The sequence below is a fragment of the Glycine soja genome, chromosome 3 (assembly GCF_004193775.1).
Source record: "Glycine soja cultivar W05 chromosome 3, ASM419377v2, whole genome shotgun sequence".
Lineage (NCBI taxonomy): Eukaryota > Viridiplantae > Streptophyta > Magnoliopsida > Fabales > Fabaceae > Glycine > Glycine soja.
In genome coordinates, this window is record NC_041004.1 from 26,890,723 (window position 1) to 26,909,467 (window position 18,745).

Sequence of the window (18,745 nt, forward strand, 5' to 3'; positions counted from 1 at the left end):
GTAGCCCCCAGATGTAGGTGACGTTGCACCGAACTGGGTTAACAATTCTCTTGTGTTATTTACTTGTTTAATCTATTCATACTGTCAAATATAATCTGCATGTTCTGAAGCGTGATGTCGTGACATCCGGTACGACATCTGTCATTGGTATCAGAATTTCAGTTGTTGTAGTGGCCACAACCACTGCCATCCTCTCAATCACAAAGTTTCCTCATATACCCTAATGAGTTTAACCCTTTAGTTCAAATTTAACTATCACGTTTCCCACCTCTTCTAGAACCAAAACCACACCTTTCTACCTTCACTACCCTAAACCATTTTTTCACAATATAGCCACTATATTATAACCCCCCTGCCTCCACCATACAAGCAACACAACATCAGGAGCATTTTTCTCCACCACCACCCAACCTTTTCCCTATTGCCCAACTACCTTCTATTTGTTTTCCTAATCGAGCACATTTTTGGGCAACTACCCCAATTTAGTCGAAGGCATCCCTAAATCCTCCCAACACAACACATCGACAATCCCTTTCAGGATCTAACATAAATCAACCCCTCACAACACTAACCAATTGTTCTCCCAACCTAAATCTACTTCACAGGTTAATACACCTATACACTCGCTCCAATCGCCTACACAACAACAAAAAAACTTCATCATGCAATCATTGTCACTGTCCTCCACAAACTCTTCCACGTCATCACCATCGTCTACCACAAACCCATCCGTGTCGCCACTGGCATCCTCTACACTCACACCCATGTTGTCCCCTACTTCTGCAATCCTGTCTACAATGTCATCAAGGTCAATTTCACAAATTTCCTCATATGCATTGAGGTCACACTTCCTATCAACTCACCCACTATGTGCACATTCCTCCTCGTACGAGAAACTGTCATGGTCATATTCGTTGATGTCATCCTCAACATTGTCGTCACCATCACCCTTCAATTTGTTATTGTTGTTATCCTCTACAATGTTGTCCATGATCACAACGAGATCAATTTTACATTATTTCTCATCTTCATAGGAGTCACATCTTTTTTCACCACCTTCCATGTGTTTGATCAGACTCTCGTTGAGCGTGTAGAGGAGACCATCATGGTCACAACCATAGTCATTGCCATCGCCGAATGGTTCCATCTCCACAAACCCTTTCTCACCCATGTGTTCTCTAAGAAAAGCACAATGGTTTGTGTTTTCCTTCAAATGCATACTGATTTGCATTTGCTAACTGTTATGTTGCCTCTATGCACACTTATGCATACCCCACATCAATCCCCGTCATCCACGACTATTGTCTTCCAACAATCTCACTCGTCCATAGCCAACGATGTTTCTCATTGCTAGATGTTACCCACACCTTTGATTCTTTTCCTTCCATCTCTACCTTGATTCATACGTGCATTTTTTTTTATTCACCCTACAAGTGCCATGCGTTGCCTTTATAGTGCACCAACCTATCCTACTTTCTCTTGAGTCATCCTTTCTACTTTTCTTATCATTTATTCTAAACCATAGGATACAATACCATTCTTCTACCTTTCACTCCCAACCCTCCATTCAAACCTCCCCGCACCCTTTTCATGCTTTGAATTTTCAAAACATCCACATCGCCCACTAATGCATCTCCTATGGTACCTCACAACTCCTCTAAAGCCCAATTTCTCACTACCCTTTTTTACACACCCCTAAACTAACGTAGCTCCTCTCAACTCCAAGTTAAATTTTTTCCAAACCCTTCCATATTCATACCACTAAAATTCCTTATCATTCTCCAACCATTCAAAGAAAAAAAGAGCCCAAGACAAAGTCCACTTCCTAAGGACCTTGAGGACAAGGGCCAAGTAAACCCGTTAGACAATTATAGGAATTAGTCTAGAGAGGTCCATATAGGTTAGAAGACTTAGATATTATCCTTTTGGTCTTATTTAGTTTTACCTTAATTTCCGAAAATTGTTAGATGATTACACCTGTATGGTTGATAGTTCTTATGAATCCCTATTTAACATAGGGTATGTTTTGTGTAATGAATCATCAATGAAGAAAAACAAAGTTTATTTTATTAGCTTTTCTTTGTATCTTTAATAGTACAATTTAGGAGTACTAATAGAATAGTCTCTTTGAGCCTATCATGACCGGTTGATGGATACGAGCTCCCAACTCTCAGAAAAACTCCTTTCAAAGTTTCCCATCTTCCCCAGGCATGATTTTCTCTAGGGGAGATTTACCCTACAAGAAGTTTATTGCTTCAAATGCTGAGATTTTTGGCACTATGATGAATGGAAAGCACAATTCCTTTTTATGTGTTGGTTTTGAAAGTGTTTCCCTAAAACGAATGCTTAGATTCTTTCACCACACTAGTCCCCCACGAATGGGCCATCCGACAAGGTCAAAGCACCCCTCATGAACATACACTATACACGACGTATGAACGTGGCCATAAGCAAGTGCCAATGACCATGGACCAATTAAAGCGCCTAAGCATCCCCTCAGAAATGCTTAGATTCTTTAACCACACTTGTCCCCCATGAATGGGCCATCCGACAAGGTCAATGCACTTCGCCCCCCACGAACATACACAACATCCAACGTATCGAACATGGGCACCATCAAGTGCAATGACCATGGACAAATTAAAGCTCCTAAGCATCCCCGTAGCGAATACTTAGATTCTTTAACCATACTAGTCCCCCACGAATGGGTCGTCTGACAAGGTCAATGCACCCCCCCATTAACATACACAACATGCACATGCCAATGCATTTCCAACATCAATCAACATTCCATTTTCATATCATTCTCAACATAGACATCATCTCGTCTCAATGACGTTATCAACAACAACAACAACCTCATTTTATATTCACATAATCATCAACAATAACATCAATTCATGTTGACATAGTCTTTATTAACAACGTCATCTCAAATCAATATCATCATAATTATCATCATCATGACATATCAATTAAAACCCTCAATAGCAACATCATAATAAATCGCATTCCGCACATATATATTTCTTTCATGCTTGAGATTTACACTCCCCAGGTCTTCAAACAACACAAATCAAATAAAGACACCAATTTCATTCATCACAATAAATATATATCGCATCCCATTCGTTAAAACATAGTTTTTTTCCTAAAATCCAGCATGCATATCAATAACAATTATATCGCATCCCATTAGTTAAAAACATTATTTCTCTTGGAAAACCGGCATGCACATCAAGGACAATTATATTGCATCCCATCAGTTAAAAAACATCGTTTTCTATAAAGGAAAAATCAACATACAACAGGGACAAGCAATTATTCTCATAGCTAAGTTCCCTGACCTTAACTATGGTGTTAAAATGGTAAATTTTATAATAAACTCCCCTCACCAATTGTGAGCTACCCACGGGTTCCTCGTCACGTCACTTGGAGATTTCTTTTTCATCCCCACTCGTCAGTTCCACGTAAGCCTCTACCATACCAAAATGAAGGAGACTTAATATGGATTTCAGAAAACAAAGCTAATAACAATGCTCTGGGTCAAACACCCACGTCACTACATGAAAGGGTTGAGAGCATTTCAGGTTTTACAAAGGGACATCATTTTGAAATTCTGATCATGCCAATGCGATCGGGGTTCAGTGAAGGTCATGAAAATAACACCCATTTCATGAAAAGATAACGTTTACAAAGTCTCTTTCTCTAGGATTTTTCAAAGGAAGCGCAAAACTTACAATGGCGGTTTCCAAACTCAAAATGATGCAAAGGTAAGATGAAACTAATAAGAAAGAAGCATAGAACCATGGATACCTCAAGGAAAACTACAAAAGTCAGATCGGGCTTTGTTCTCAACTGAAACTGCGAGGCAAGTTTGGAAGATTCCGCTTTGGTTGAAGGGTTCCTCTCGGTGTGGGGTTTCAACGGAGAACAATGGCGGTTTATGGTGGCTACTGGTGGTTGTGGGTGATGGAGAAAGAGCTTGGAACATTGAAAATGGTTTTTGAAGAAAGAAGGAGAAGGAAATGGCGTTTTTCCAAAGCTACTTGGACTACAAGGCTCAAAACGCACAAGTGACTAATGCTCTCGGAAACAAACATCACGCACACTCTAGACGCCTTCTCAAAGATCCCAATGGTTAACGAAGGCTGGGAAGCGTTTTTACTGAGACAGAGACAGCTTCATGTAGCTTCCTTGAGAAGCTTCATTAAGAGACTTCCTCGAGAAGCTTCCTCGTGGCTTCTTGGATAAGCTTTTTCGAGAGGCTTATTTGAGAAGCTAGATTCTTATCTACCCACACCCCTCTATGAACTAAATTAACCTCCTTGAAAATAATTACTGATAAAATAACACAACAAAATAACCAAACATTAAAATATAATTACTATATATATATATATATATATATATATATATATATATATATATATATATATATATATATATGGGTGTTACAAATTTCGTCCTTCCAAATGGTTGATCAGTGGCTTCATGTTAACTTTGCATTTGATTTTACTTTATAACCATAATTTGATCAACTAATGGGTGTGGGTCTACATTCATTTGTGTAAGACTCGTTAGAGACAATCAATGTTGATATCCTCCATGGCATTGAAATAGAGGTCAGACTTGATTAATTTCATCTACTTTATTGTGGGTTGTTAAGTAGTTTGTTGGAAATAATAAAATCTCTTTTGAGAGACGTGCTACCTTGAGTGTTTTGCACAACAATTTTCTATGTTCAAACCATTCCTAAGTCATTTTCCTTTCCAAAGCAATGTATCCTAAACTAACTGTGAAACTTGCACGTTGTGCTAAAAATACAGAATTTAATCTATAAACAAATTTACTGGTCAAACGAGTAATAATCTTATAAAAATATATATTGTTTACAATGAGGATTGTGGACAATTATAAACTATTGCTAACACTAATTTTTGGACGAAAAATATTGGTTGAAGGCGGAATAATCTAGTGTAGTAAAAGAAAGTAAATATATATACATATCATTTTAGCTTTCATAGTTTTTCAATTTTTAATGTGAAGAATGGAATGTGGAAGTGGCTAAGACTTGAATCACTCAGTGGTATTCCTTCAAAAATTTCAATCAATCCAACACCAATCATTCACAATCAATGAAGTTCATATTAGCTTAAATAGATAGACTAAGTCCAATTCCTTGGAATTTAATTTAGCCCTTTTGAAATAATCCAAATACCTTAAATCCTCCGACCCATAAGGATCAACTCAAGTATTAAGTTAAAAAATCCACAAGAATACGTGCAAGAAGTTCTATACCTAGAGTCACTTTAATTCATAGTAATCTAGCTAAAATCCAATTGCATTGACAAGATTCATCATAATAAACACAAATTAAAATCAATCATTCCACCTATGACCAATCAGTCTATTACTACTCCTAATGAAATGTTGTAAAGGAAGTGCACTAAACAATTAAATTATAAAGAAATTTGTAAATTATTTTCATGGATAGTCTTGAGATAAAATTAAAATTTAAGACAAATTAATCAATCTAATTAGTTTTATTGATCTTGATGAATTAAATAATTATTTTTTATATATTAGACCGAAGATAGTAATTAATAAGAGTTGTACAATGCATCGATGCATGTGTCTAAATAATGCACGGTGCTTGCTAGATTCACCATTGTGGTATGCATTTGGAGATTGTTTTTGCAGCATTTCTTCAGTAGATGTACTGTTAGTGTAGTGCACTATGCTGCAATCTCCTTTCTACTTGGTTGTCGGTTCTCTGACTATGAAAATTATATTTCTTGGGTTTCGATGACTTGGATATAATCAAGAATCACAAGGAACTTACAACTTCATAATTAGTATTGTACAAACACTAATGCATGTTCTAGCTAGTGTGTGCTTTCGGAGATTGAGACATGTCTATCATCATGTTCCAACTTGAAACACAACTTATGAGGATCCTTAAGCCATGTGTAACTTCTGATATCTAATCCTTGACTTAAGCGACCCCCAACATCATGCCTATGATTATACACAGCTTCTAATATCTAAACTTTGACCCAAAAAACATGACTATGTACCTTTCCATCTTTAGAACATCTCTTCTTGTGGTACATAGTCCTACTTCTGATTGTAGAATCTATGTCATATAAAGCTTCAACTTTAGGCCTATTCTTCACACCTGTACTATGCTTCTAAATATATCTTATCTTAATAAATAACACTCAAAGCAACCATTAGTAACTAAGTTCAATTGATGACATATCAACATCTCTATGTATGCAATCCTTTCACGTTCATGTTAACTTTCTCATTTATTCCACTCTCACTTGTTTATCTTGTCCTTTAAAGCCTAATACACACTTCCATATAGTATATATCTAGGGTTTAGTATTACAACAAAACTTTCATTCTTCATTTTAACTATCTATCTTGTATTATTTGTGTGACATTCTCTTTATTCACCATCATTTTGTAATAGATCTTCTATATTTAAACTTTTAGAATCTTATTAGAATTCCATACTTATCCACTTTCACCTCCAATTCATTTTCCTCTTATTCCTTGCTAAAATTGTAAAGCATGTAGTCTATCTTACTTCCACTCAAGCTAAAACTTTTTAATTGCAAAGTTTGTCTCCAAAGTTCAAATTTATGGTTAACTTCTTTCCTTGATTCTTCAATCAAAATTATATCATTCGTGACAAAACATACTATTAGGGATGATCTTTTGTATGCCCTCAGTAAGAACATTCAAGACTAAATTAAACGAGTAAGAGTTCAAGGTTGAGCCTTCATCCAATTCTATTTTTGTAAGAAAGTCCCCAATCTTGTCTTTTGGAGTTCCCACATCAATAGGCACCTCATAATACAGGTTTTGTATAGTCTAAATATAAGCCACACAAAGACCTTTTTTTTCTTGGGAAGTCTTTGACAACACTTCTCTTGTAATTCAATCATATCTTTTCTCCAGGTCAATTAAAACCTTGTGTATATATCTTCTTTACTTTCAATACCTTTCAATCAACACCCATAAAAGATAAACAACTTCTCTTTGAGACCTTCCTTACATAAAACCTAATTGATTTCTTGCAATCCTAATATTTCCTCTTAAATTTTATTAAATAATCATTTTTTGTAATTTTATAGTGTCACTCATAAGAGTTGTTCCTTCATAGTTTACACCTTATTCACACCTAGATAAAAACAAATGAGTTAAACTAAAAAAACTATTTACGTATCCACGTTTAAAATACATTAAATGACTTAAAATATAAAACTTAACTTGTTATTGTAGCTTTGATATGAACATCAGGCTTCTTACGCAATGAACAAAACCACACGGCAACATTGTTGTAGGACACAAAACAACCAGCTACCGATGGGCCCTGAGTTTGACACAATAGTTATGTATCAATAACACAAACATTCTATATAGGGATATCATAAATACTACTTATTGATTCAAATAAGCTCCTGAGTAGACCTCTCGTTGGGATTCCTTAACCCATCTTTCAATGTAATCTTGACATTGACCACTTCTATCCTCTGCATTGTGTATCGACTAAGGCTCAAGGATTCCATACACTGAACCATGACCTAAGCTATAACTCCACTCATTCATAAACCTATTTTGAACATATGAAAATAAAAGTTAACATGGTGTATATAGCACACGGATATGGATTTATTAGTCAATGATATGGAATTTACTTACTTAATCCACAACTATAGTATAACTATGTTCAAACATTTGTCACTTGATATTATTTCATTGACATCAGCATATGTTAAGAACAAGGATGCATCTACATTTGGAATCCCAAATTTAGTAACATCCCACAACAACTGAACAGGCTTCTCGTAAATGTCGTACAGACTCTTAATCAACTCACACAAGGGGTCATCTATAGCAACATCATTCAACCTTTGAACAGCTTCAGTTACTTTATTTTGAGTAATAGCTGAATCCTATATGGTCAACGAAAACAATAATTAAACTAATGTTAGTAACTAATTTATATATATGCATGAATGTATTAAAATATGTTACACAAAATCAAAATTACCTCATCTGATATCAGTTTTACAAGAGGTGTCGACCATGCACTGAATATGAGAAGGGCTTGCTTGACATACTGAATTTCTGACGTCGGCAATGGGACTTCAACATCACCGTCAATAACTTTTTCAACACTAACCCTTACGACATCATTTGCATACGTTATGCTATGTATGGTAGACCCTCCTTCGCATATTTTTCCCAAGGCCACCAAGTGTGTAGAATGTTGACGTTGCACATACAACCCCATAGTCGGCACATGAGCAACATTTTCTTCCTCGGATGGGTTCACAGCAGTTTCAGCATTGCTTCCCTTTATGCTCACGCGTGCACCTAACACATGTATATCTGGCTCAATCAAGGGTGAGAATTGTGATCCCCTTTGCGACATCTCAATTTTGATGGCCTCCTTCAACTCCTATTTCAATATCTCTAGACTTTTTTTGTTATCTTCTCCAATCTCATTCTTGACTTCTTCCTTAATCTCATTCCTCCACTCTTCCTTAAGGCTTCCTATTATTTCAACCAACTATTGTTGGGTGATGGATATGGATGAGCTGTTGGAGGCACATGATGCCCTTCCATAGTATTGTGTTATTGTCACACCAGACCCCACTGCACGAACATGACCTCCATGATCCGGTCGCCCAATGACAGTGTTAAGTATGTCGTCACGACCATGCAGGACAAACGTACCTTATGTCATCTGTTCTGCTAACGAGTCCTTTATGAAGCACTATATAGAAAACCATCAAGTTAGGTCGTTATTAATTGAAAAACAAGTAATTGTAATTATATGTAAAACACAAACTCGCAATTAATAGAAAAACAAGTAATTGTAATTATGTAAAACACAAACTAACAATTTTATCAAATATTTCTTGTGTCGCCTGAGATGTCATTTGCCCATATCGCTTTGTGTGTGCCAACTTCCACTTAACATGTCTTTCAATGGGAGATGGGGGTCATCAATCTGTGATGTATTCTCAGTCATCATTGCATCCTGTTCTCTTTTCGTAATTTTCTCATCTAATAGCTTTTTTTCAAGCAAATCATATCCCCCACGAGACAGTAAATGGGAGCAGTCATTGTATTTTTGAATTTCTTGCATCTTTTTCCTGATTCCCTGTCATGTAGCATATATTATTCGAATCAAACCAATTCAAATGGCATGATGATGACAAATACACAATTAAAGTCAAACACATGAACATCTAACCTTCCCATTAGGGGTTTTGCGGGTTGCAGCAAATTCCGCCCAAGTTTATGGATCTAGACCATATTTTACTGAAGGATCATATTTATGTTGCCCCTCAAAGTTAGCATAACCAAATTTGGTGGTGAGGGAAGATTTAAATTGCCTCCATCTAGTGGCCATAGTTTACATGACCTTTTTCTTCGCATTCGGTGCTTTTGGGATATCAAATTTGGCCTACATAACAGATTGTTTTGTAATAGTTGCATAATTTCAAAGTTTTCAACTTTTGTTACCAGAAAAAAAAAACTACACTTCAATGTTAACGTCACTTACCAAAATGTCATCCCATACTAGGTCCTTTAGCAATTCTGGTACATCTTTCCAATTGTTATGTACAATTGGAATCTTTTCTCTAGCTACCACCCCAGATAGTTATGGAACTTCTCTTTATGGGGGCCCAATCCTCGTCCAGTAGCAGCATCGACGTTTACCGTAGGTCTGGGTTGATCCAAGGTTCTTAAAGTCAACCTTCTTAGCTATGCGGATTGTCTAGTATTCCTAGACATAGCCTCAAACTGAACATCTGACTACGGAGGGGACCCTGGTGGTGTTCCCATAAGCCTTTGAAAATAAAACAAAATTCATTAGTCATAAGGACTTACAAATAACATATACGTAATAAACTAGAAATATGAACATTAATAAACTACAAAACAATTGACACAATAAGTTGTACATTACTTTCATAGAATGCAGTTAAGTCGGAATGTTCTCCCATAAGCTTTCATCATGATCATTAAAATTTTTTGTACATAATCAACATCGTGTGACTCATTTATAGAAGGCATTCTTATGGAAAAAGTTGGTGTTGCACAAATGTCAAGAGTTGAATCATCATGTGGGTGATTGAAACCACTTGGTCTTCCTTGTAGAACCACTAAAAATCTTGAATCACATGGATCTTAGACGTAAAACACTTGTCTGGCTTGTTCTCCCATAATGAAAGGTTTTTCCATGTAAGCCACCTTATTTAGGTCTACTAAAGTAAATCCCAATTGATCTTGACAGACACCGGCATTGGCATTGACCCAGTTACACTTAAAAACAGGCACTCTAAATTCACTGTAATCAAGCTCCCAAATTTGTTCAATCACTCCAAAGTACGACATGGATGCTCGAATGGGATTCTTGTATAATGCACTTCAAAAGTGATCAGAATCAGCATCAACAATCACCCCACTATTCTGCACCGAACTTTTATCATCTTGGGACTTGGTGTAGAAGGAATAAGTGTTGATATCATAGCCTTTCCAAGTGGGTACATTGAGATTTGGCCCAATAGCTAACAATCTTAATGTTTTGAAAGCACAGTCATCAACAAATATTGTTTCTCTAAACCAGTTAATGAAACTTCTATTGTGCTCTTACAAAACCCTCATCATGTTCATCTAGGTTCGTTGCTGTGAGTTTCTTTTTTGTGAATATCTATGTATGGAATCACCTCTATTGTGTTGTTTAATACATACATACATATATATATATATATATATATATATATATATATATATATATATATATATATATATGCGCTTGTGAGGCCTCCTACCGAGTCATTATGACAACATTGTTGACATTGTGTGACATGCTGGGGTTATATATGTTCATAGACCTTGTGAGATTGGATGCAACTGCTCTCGTATATCCATCTCAACCAAGTCTTGGTGACACTTTAAACCATCCTTTGTCTTGCCTTTAATGTTAAGAAGGGTGTCAATTAAACTATCACAAACATTTTTCTTCACATGCACGACGTCTATACAATATCTAACATCAAGATCAGACCAGTATGGAAGATCAAAGAATATTGACCCTTTCTTCCCAAAGATAGTTATGTTATGATGTCCTTTACCTGATCATAAACTTCTTTGCCATCTAATGGTTTCGGAGCACTCTCATTTTCCTGAGATCCATTAAAAGCTTTCTTCAATCACAGATATGGATGATAATTTTTGAGAAATATTTGATGCCTTGGGCATACTGTCTTCTTTCCATGTATTAGTTGGAAGAAGCTCATATTTTTCTCACATATAGGGCATGTGTGATGGCCTTTGACACTATAACCACTTAAATTTCCATATGCTGGATAGTCATTAATGGTACAAAAAACCATTGCATGCAACCTAAAGGTTTGCTGCAGATTCCCATCTCACACATCAACCCCACTTCCCACAAATTTCTCAAGTCTTCAATCAACAAAGTGAAATACACATCAATATCATTCCCTGGCTGCCTTGGATCTGCTATCATCATACAAAGCATAATGTATTTTCGCTTAATGCACAACCAAGGAGGTAGGTTGTAAATCATCAGCAAAACAGGCCATGAACTATGGTTTGTGCTTAAGTTACCAAAAGGATTCATTCCGTCTGAAGCAAGACCAAGCCTTAGGTTTCTTGGCTCCTCCCTAAAATGTGGATACAAACGATCAATTGTCTTCCACTGCAGAGAATCAACCGAATGTCGAAGCAATCCATCACTTTTTCTGCCATCTGCATGCCATGTCATGTTTTTTACATCATGTTGATTAGCAAACAATTGCTTAAACCTTGGTATTATTGGAAGATACGAACACACCTTTGCTAGACAACTACTGTTTATGGTTACATCATCAATACATTTGTCATCCTTGACTTTGTACTGTGATGCCCCACATGTGGGGCACTTACGCACTTCTACAAACTGATTTTTGTACAATGTGCAATCATTAGGGCATGCATGGATTTTTTTGGTATTCCATTACCACAAGACAAAATCTTCTTCGCCTCATACTGATTCTTCGGCAGTGTGTTGTCTTTAGGAAGCATTTTCTTCAATAACACAAGAAATTCAGTGAAAATTTTGTCACTCCACCGAAATCTAGCCTTCAAGCTCACCAAAGCTAACACCGCTGACAACCTTGTAAAACTTGTGTATCCCTCATACAATGACTTCATCGAATCACTTTCTATTTTCTTATACAAAGGTGCATGTGCTTGTTGAAAACATTCATGTCCAAGATCGCAAATCATGTCTTCTATACAATCTCCGATGTCTTGATCAACTGGCTCAGTTCGAAAAACTGTTGGCATGTCTTGCAATTCCCCATGCCATATCCATTTTGTGTAATTCGGAATGATCCTGTCACATATAAGTGATGTCTCCCGTTCACACATTTGACACATGGACAGAAAAATTTACCCCCAAACTTTGTGCATTACGCTTAGTAAATTGAAAGAATTGATCAACCCCGTGTTGATATTTGTCACTGATGCGTGATGCTTTCATCCAACTTCGATCCATGTTTTCCCTTTAATGTCACACTTCATTGAGTTATTTGTCATGCATGATAACCTCACTCTTTTTCATTATTGGTGTGGCCCTATCCCATTCAGGAAGACATTTTTATAGTAGATTCATACGTAAAGGTTTACTCTCTTTTTGTAGATTTGACGAAATTTCGACAGCATTTCGCATTGATCTCCAGGAACACAACATGAAAGCGGTGACATGTTCCACATCCACCGCAGTCAAGTATGCACCCAAAGAACAAATTGAAATGCACTATACTGAAATTTCTTCAAATCTTAGAAAAGAGAATTTACCTATATGTATGAATCAACTATAAAAATAAGTCTCCGCAAACAGTCCAAACGGACAATTCAAGACTCAATACATCAATTAATTCAAACTGTCTATATTAATCAATGTATTGAGTCTCAAATGGGAAACTAAGGTTCACTCACAATGCATGTAACTACCAATATAAAACAATACTCATGTATCAACAAGCATGTAATAAGCACAACAGTGTCACAAATAAATACATACCTCGGAAGATGATGACTTACAACCAGAAGGAGTTTGGTGATGCAGTGCTATAGTATAGAAAAATGTCGACTTGATTACACTGGTAACATGATAAGAGTTAACCAATTCTCAAGAGCATATATAATCTGTAAGGTCAATGGGGGAAATAATCAAAACATGCAGTAAAAAATACACACTAAGGTACAATGTCTGCTATTATGGCCTTATAAAACAATACACACTCAAGCACAATGCAGCAAAGTATATTTTTCACTTCCATGTGTTATCAACACAAGTGCATAATAAGAAGAGAGAGGGAAATACCCTTGATTGAAGCAAAAAATGAAAAGAAAAATACATTTGACATTGTCAACTATAACAGGTTTGACATACCTCAGTTGCAACAAGAAAGCCGATTCACTCAATTTATCACGATACTGTGAAATTTCAATGCATAATCATAACATTTAAATTAACGACAATCATTCAAAATATAAAGAACAGATGACACACCTTTTATGGGATTCACGCTCTTAAAGGCACCTTTTCCACGGATTCCAATAAAAACCTACACACATCAATCTCAAATTTAATTTGTATACTAAGCAACAGAGGAAAATTAAATCACAAACAAAATAAAATAGATTCATAATTTTAACATTGTATAAAACTTTGCATGTTTCTTCTTACACCTTATTCCTTGTCACTTACGGCCATTTTGGATGAAAGGCTACCACCATTATTGTCAGCTACATATTTTGTATTTTAACCAAATAATAGTTATATTGGTTAGCACTTCGGAGTCACTACTAGAAAAATCTCATTTTACATCGGTGGAAAACGTATTTCAAAGACGGGTGGACGCCCGTCTTTGAAACGAGTGTCGTTGTAGAGGGCGGATTTCTACGACGGTCGTAAAAGGACCGTCTTAGAAACACGTGATTTTCTACATCGGTGGTGTTGTAGACACGACTTCTTTTATGATGTGATCTACGACGGTCCTTTTATGACCGATGTAGAAAGTTATGATTTCTACATCGCTCCCTGCAGATAAACGACTTTGTTTATCACATGTTCTACATCGGTCCTTTTACGACCGATGTAGAAAGCTTTATTTTCTAAACATATTCATACATCGGTGCCTATTTATATATAAATTAACCAACATAATGAAATGCACCCTTAGTTAGCATAGAAAGAAAAAAAGTAAGCACCCCATTCCGCATTTTAAAACATAAAGCAACAAATATTAAAAATGAAATGCAATAGTGAATAATATAAAGAATAAAACCTAAAAAGGTGGTGTTAGTGTTAGTATTACCTCCTGGTAAGCAAATCTATGAGTTATGTTAGTCTGGTGGGCAAGACGTATCTTCTTAAGGACATACCTAATTTTACAAACACAAAAAATAACAACATAATAATGAAAAAAAATTATATATATGCAAGTTTTTCATGAGTGTGAGTGAGAATAAGGAAACATGAGACAAACACGATAAGAGTGAGTGGGCTCACCTTTTGTTTTCGTGCCTGTGTCTGACAAGTAGAGCTGAAGCAAAGGAACCTCTTCCAATGTGTTCAAGAATTTCATACTGCTCCATTTTTGGACTTGAAGCAATTCACTTCAACGTAGAGACAAATTAAAGAGAGAGCAGAGAAAGAAAATAAAAGTAAGGAAGGTGAATCAATTAAAGAGGAAGTGAATATAAGCGTGCAGAGAGAGAGACAGAGCGTTAGTTTGGGCACCGTGCTCTTATTTTACTTTTGTGTGCTCCTGTTGAGTCTTTTTCCCAGAATACGCTTTTGAACTTTGACCCTCTTAATCTTATGTTCCTGTTTTTATATTGTAGCAAGTGGAATCAAACGTGAATTAAAAAAATAAAAGGTTTGAATTTGCAGGTAGACAAAACATGAGTTAAAAATTTATAACATATCCAAACCAAGGTCAATTTTGGAGAATAACTTTTTATTTAGTTATATTATTTGTAATAAAAATAATAAACATTATAAAAGTTGTCCTAATTTTTTTTTTAACATTAGCCTGGGTACTTAATTAGTCATAAAAAGTTTCAAAGACAAAATATATTTTTAAAACAAACTTTAACTTTGAGTAAGGAAAAAAGTTGGACATTAAGTTAAATGATTGAATTTGTCTACTTAATACAAAGTTTAGCTTCTACCTAAGTTTTATCTCTCGAGTTTTTTAGCTTCTAATTTTTAATCCCTCAAATTTTTTATAATAACTTTTAGTCTTTTATTAATTTTTTTGACATCACTTTTAGTCCCTCTAAATTTTTTGTCTATTTTTAATCCCTCATTTATTTTTATTGTTCAAAATTACTCTCAAATATAAAATAAATAAGGGGCTAAAAATAGACAAAACATGAATTAATTTTAAGAAATAAAAATAAACAAGGAACTAAAAATAGAAAAAAATTTAGAGGAACTAAAAATACTAAGAAAAATTGAGGAAAGACTGAAAATTACCCAAAAAAACTTGAAGGACCAAAAATTAAAATTTGAGGGACTAAAATCCTAATTAATCCAACTTTTTTTTTCTTTTCATCACTTGTAATGGAGGAGAGGTTATATACCAATTTGGCCCCAGCCATAAGGTTACGTACTTATGTAAAAGAAAAGAATAGAAACAATACTGAAACTATTAATAGCTTGTGCATCTGATTAAATAACAAGGAAATAATGGCCATACACAAATACACAAGCAGAGGAAAACCAAATTCACAATACTAAAACTATTAATAGCTTGTGCATTTGATTAATTAACAAAGAAATAATAGCCATACACAAATACACAAGAGGAAAACCAAATAATAGCCGTACACAAATAATAGCCATACACATACTGCTAATAGCTCAACTCAATCATGTTTGACGGGGGCCTTTGATCCAATGAACACAAGTCACAAGCAGGCCCATCACCCAAAAGGAAAATCCACAAATAATATTTCAAAAAATATTATATATTCCTTTAATTGTTTGTGTAAATTTTTGAAATTGAATTATAGTAATATAATCATACCGGAGAGAATGATTTAATTAGTGAAAAAAATGTGTATTTAATTTTTACCGTGATTAGTTTTTAATTCAATTGATTGGAAAACAAATATAATTTCTGACCTAACAAATAAATGTTTATAAGATTTGTTAAGTTATACTTTCTTATTTTTTTAATTAAAATAAATTAATAAATTATAACTAAAAATTATCTTAAAATCAAAATGTAACCTATTAACATACTTTAATTAAAATACAAGTGTATAACAATAAAGCAATTTATTTTACCAGAAGCAAAAACTTTTCAAGTAAGCAAAAGTAATTCATTCTCTAAAAGCAAATAAACTTACATGTTTAGCCATTCCAAAGTCTGTCAGCTTGATTTCACCATTAGGATCAACTAGAATGTTAGCCCCTCTAAAACAAATGAAGACTTAAGGCAACAGTATTGAAGGCTTAAGGCAACATGCATAAAACTTTAAAAATAATAGAATTACCTGATTAAGTTGTTTGAGGCACTCTTTTGATGATTGGTCATCACAGACAACCCTGACTTCTTTTATTGCACACAATTGTCCACTATCACTGTCAAAGTTGCAACACAAGTGTTTTAGAGATGTACAACAAACATAGGAAGCACAATATATATACTTTCAAACTTGTCCATAGCATTGGCATTAGGACAGAGTGCAGATTCTAAAAGAAGGCTGATGATACCATTCTGTAAACATAGTTGTACTTCAAAGCTAGTTTTTTTTTTTCTATTGCCAATAACAAGTAGCACTGTAATATTTCCTTTTGTAACCTACAGATTTGCTTCAAAAACCACAAGTAAGTTTCCTATTAAAATTGTGCACACTCTTTATTCACTTGTAGGAGCATCAAATCATCATGGCATGTACCCAAAATTTTCAAATTTGAGTAATCTTTCAAGATAGTATATATATAATCAAATTCAATTAATCACTTGTTAATAAATAAATATACTTACAGGTTGTTTGCTAACACGGCACAAGTAATGCATATGCTAGGCAGAGCAAGCCAAACATTACTTGAAGGAAAAAAAAACACATCATTCAAAGAGCACATAAAAGAAAAGTAGAAGCATTAGTTACAAGAGTAGAAAAGCATACAATTGATCACAAGTAATGCAGCAACTATAGCTTCTTATGGAGATGGAGGCCAATACATTCCTGCCACCAGCCACAAAGTCCCAGGCCAAGTACTCTGATGACAAGTAACACCACCTTCATTAATTTAATTTTCTTCCAGCCCAAGAGATATACAATGTCCTAGGATATCAACTTAACTAAATGAGTACTGTTTAATGTGAAACAACAGCATTAAAACTATACTAAAATGAGTCAAATTTACAGCCTAATTGTACACTTTTGAGGGCACAAAATTGGAAGCATCTTTCGAAAATCACCAACCAAATAATTATAAATGAAGGGAGGAGGATAAGAATTGTACAGATCCAGTAGTTTAAAAGGTTTCCCACCCACCCAGTTCATCTAACCAAACACCAAACCGCACCTCAAGAGGGAAAAGGAAATGAAAACTAGGAAGTTTGTGTAATTTCACAAAACCTCATAGTTAGTGTAATTTACTCAAGAATAAATTTGTCTTTTGTATGTATATCTGGATTCTACATTTCAAGAGAGCTAGATGTATCAAACAACTTTAATTTAGATTATTTCAATTGTCTCCTCATGTTCTAACATATATCCTTATGATGTATTTAAATCAACTAAAAACAAAATTTTATAGAAACCATCGAAAACTATACCAAGAAAAAAGGAAGCAAAAGAAAAAAGAAAAATTATCTCTCTGTACCTAGCCAGGTACACCTTAAGCGGTTCTAAAGTGTTAGAGAGATCAAAAACGGGAAGACAAATACCAAGTGGCTCTCTGTACCTAGCCAGGAAGCATCTTTTGGAAAGGGTTAGAGAGATCGAAAACAGGAAGATAAAGGGAATTTTGAGGGCACAAAATTAAACTTGCTAAATTGAAGATAATTGAAAAAATCTCAACTTTATATGTTCATCTCACAGACATCCCCAACAACATGAAGCAGAGAAAATATAAAAGCAAGAAAATTCCTTCTCGACAAAAAAAAAAATATGGAATTTTCGCCTAACAAAACAGAAATTAGTACATTTTTTTTGGTGGGGTGAACCCAACCGATGCAGGCTCTTCTTTTGCTGGTGCCTCTATGGTGTTGTCATCGGCGGCTGCTGCTTTGATTATTCTAGAGAACTTGAGGGGCTTCGAGCGGGAGAAGGAGAGGCGCGGCGTTACACGAGACTGAGTAGGGTTTTATTGAAAATATATATATTAAAACAACGACGTGTTTATGATAGAACCGTCTTAAATCATCTTTCATTTAATTTCAAAAATGCCACTAGACCGTGTTTTCTAAGACGCCTTTAATGCAACCGTCGTAGAGTTCATTTCAGAAATGCTTATATTTACGGTAATTCCACCGCATTATTAATTAAAACGGTTTTCTCACGACCGTCGTAGAAGGGACGTCGTAAAAAACCTATTTTTTAGTAGTGAGTCCATGCACTCAAGACTTAATGATGACTTTGTCTGAACGTTTTTAAACATTATGGATCGATA

General features: G+C 35.1%; 1 long non-coding RNA gene across 1 annotated transcript; it reads left to right on the forward strand.

The window, feature by feature from the left end:
* Positions 1 to 1,309: 1,309 nt before the first annotated feature.
* Positions 1,310 to 17,213, forward strand: LOC114405446. Its single transcript, XR_003665226.1, has 3 exons — positions 1,310 to 1,323; positions 2,106 to 2,107; positions 17,137 to 17,213. It is a non-coding gene; the product is annotated as an uncharacterized LOC114405446 (long non-coding RNA).
* The last annotated feature ends 1,532 nt before the right edge of the window (positions 17,214 to 18,745 follow it).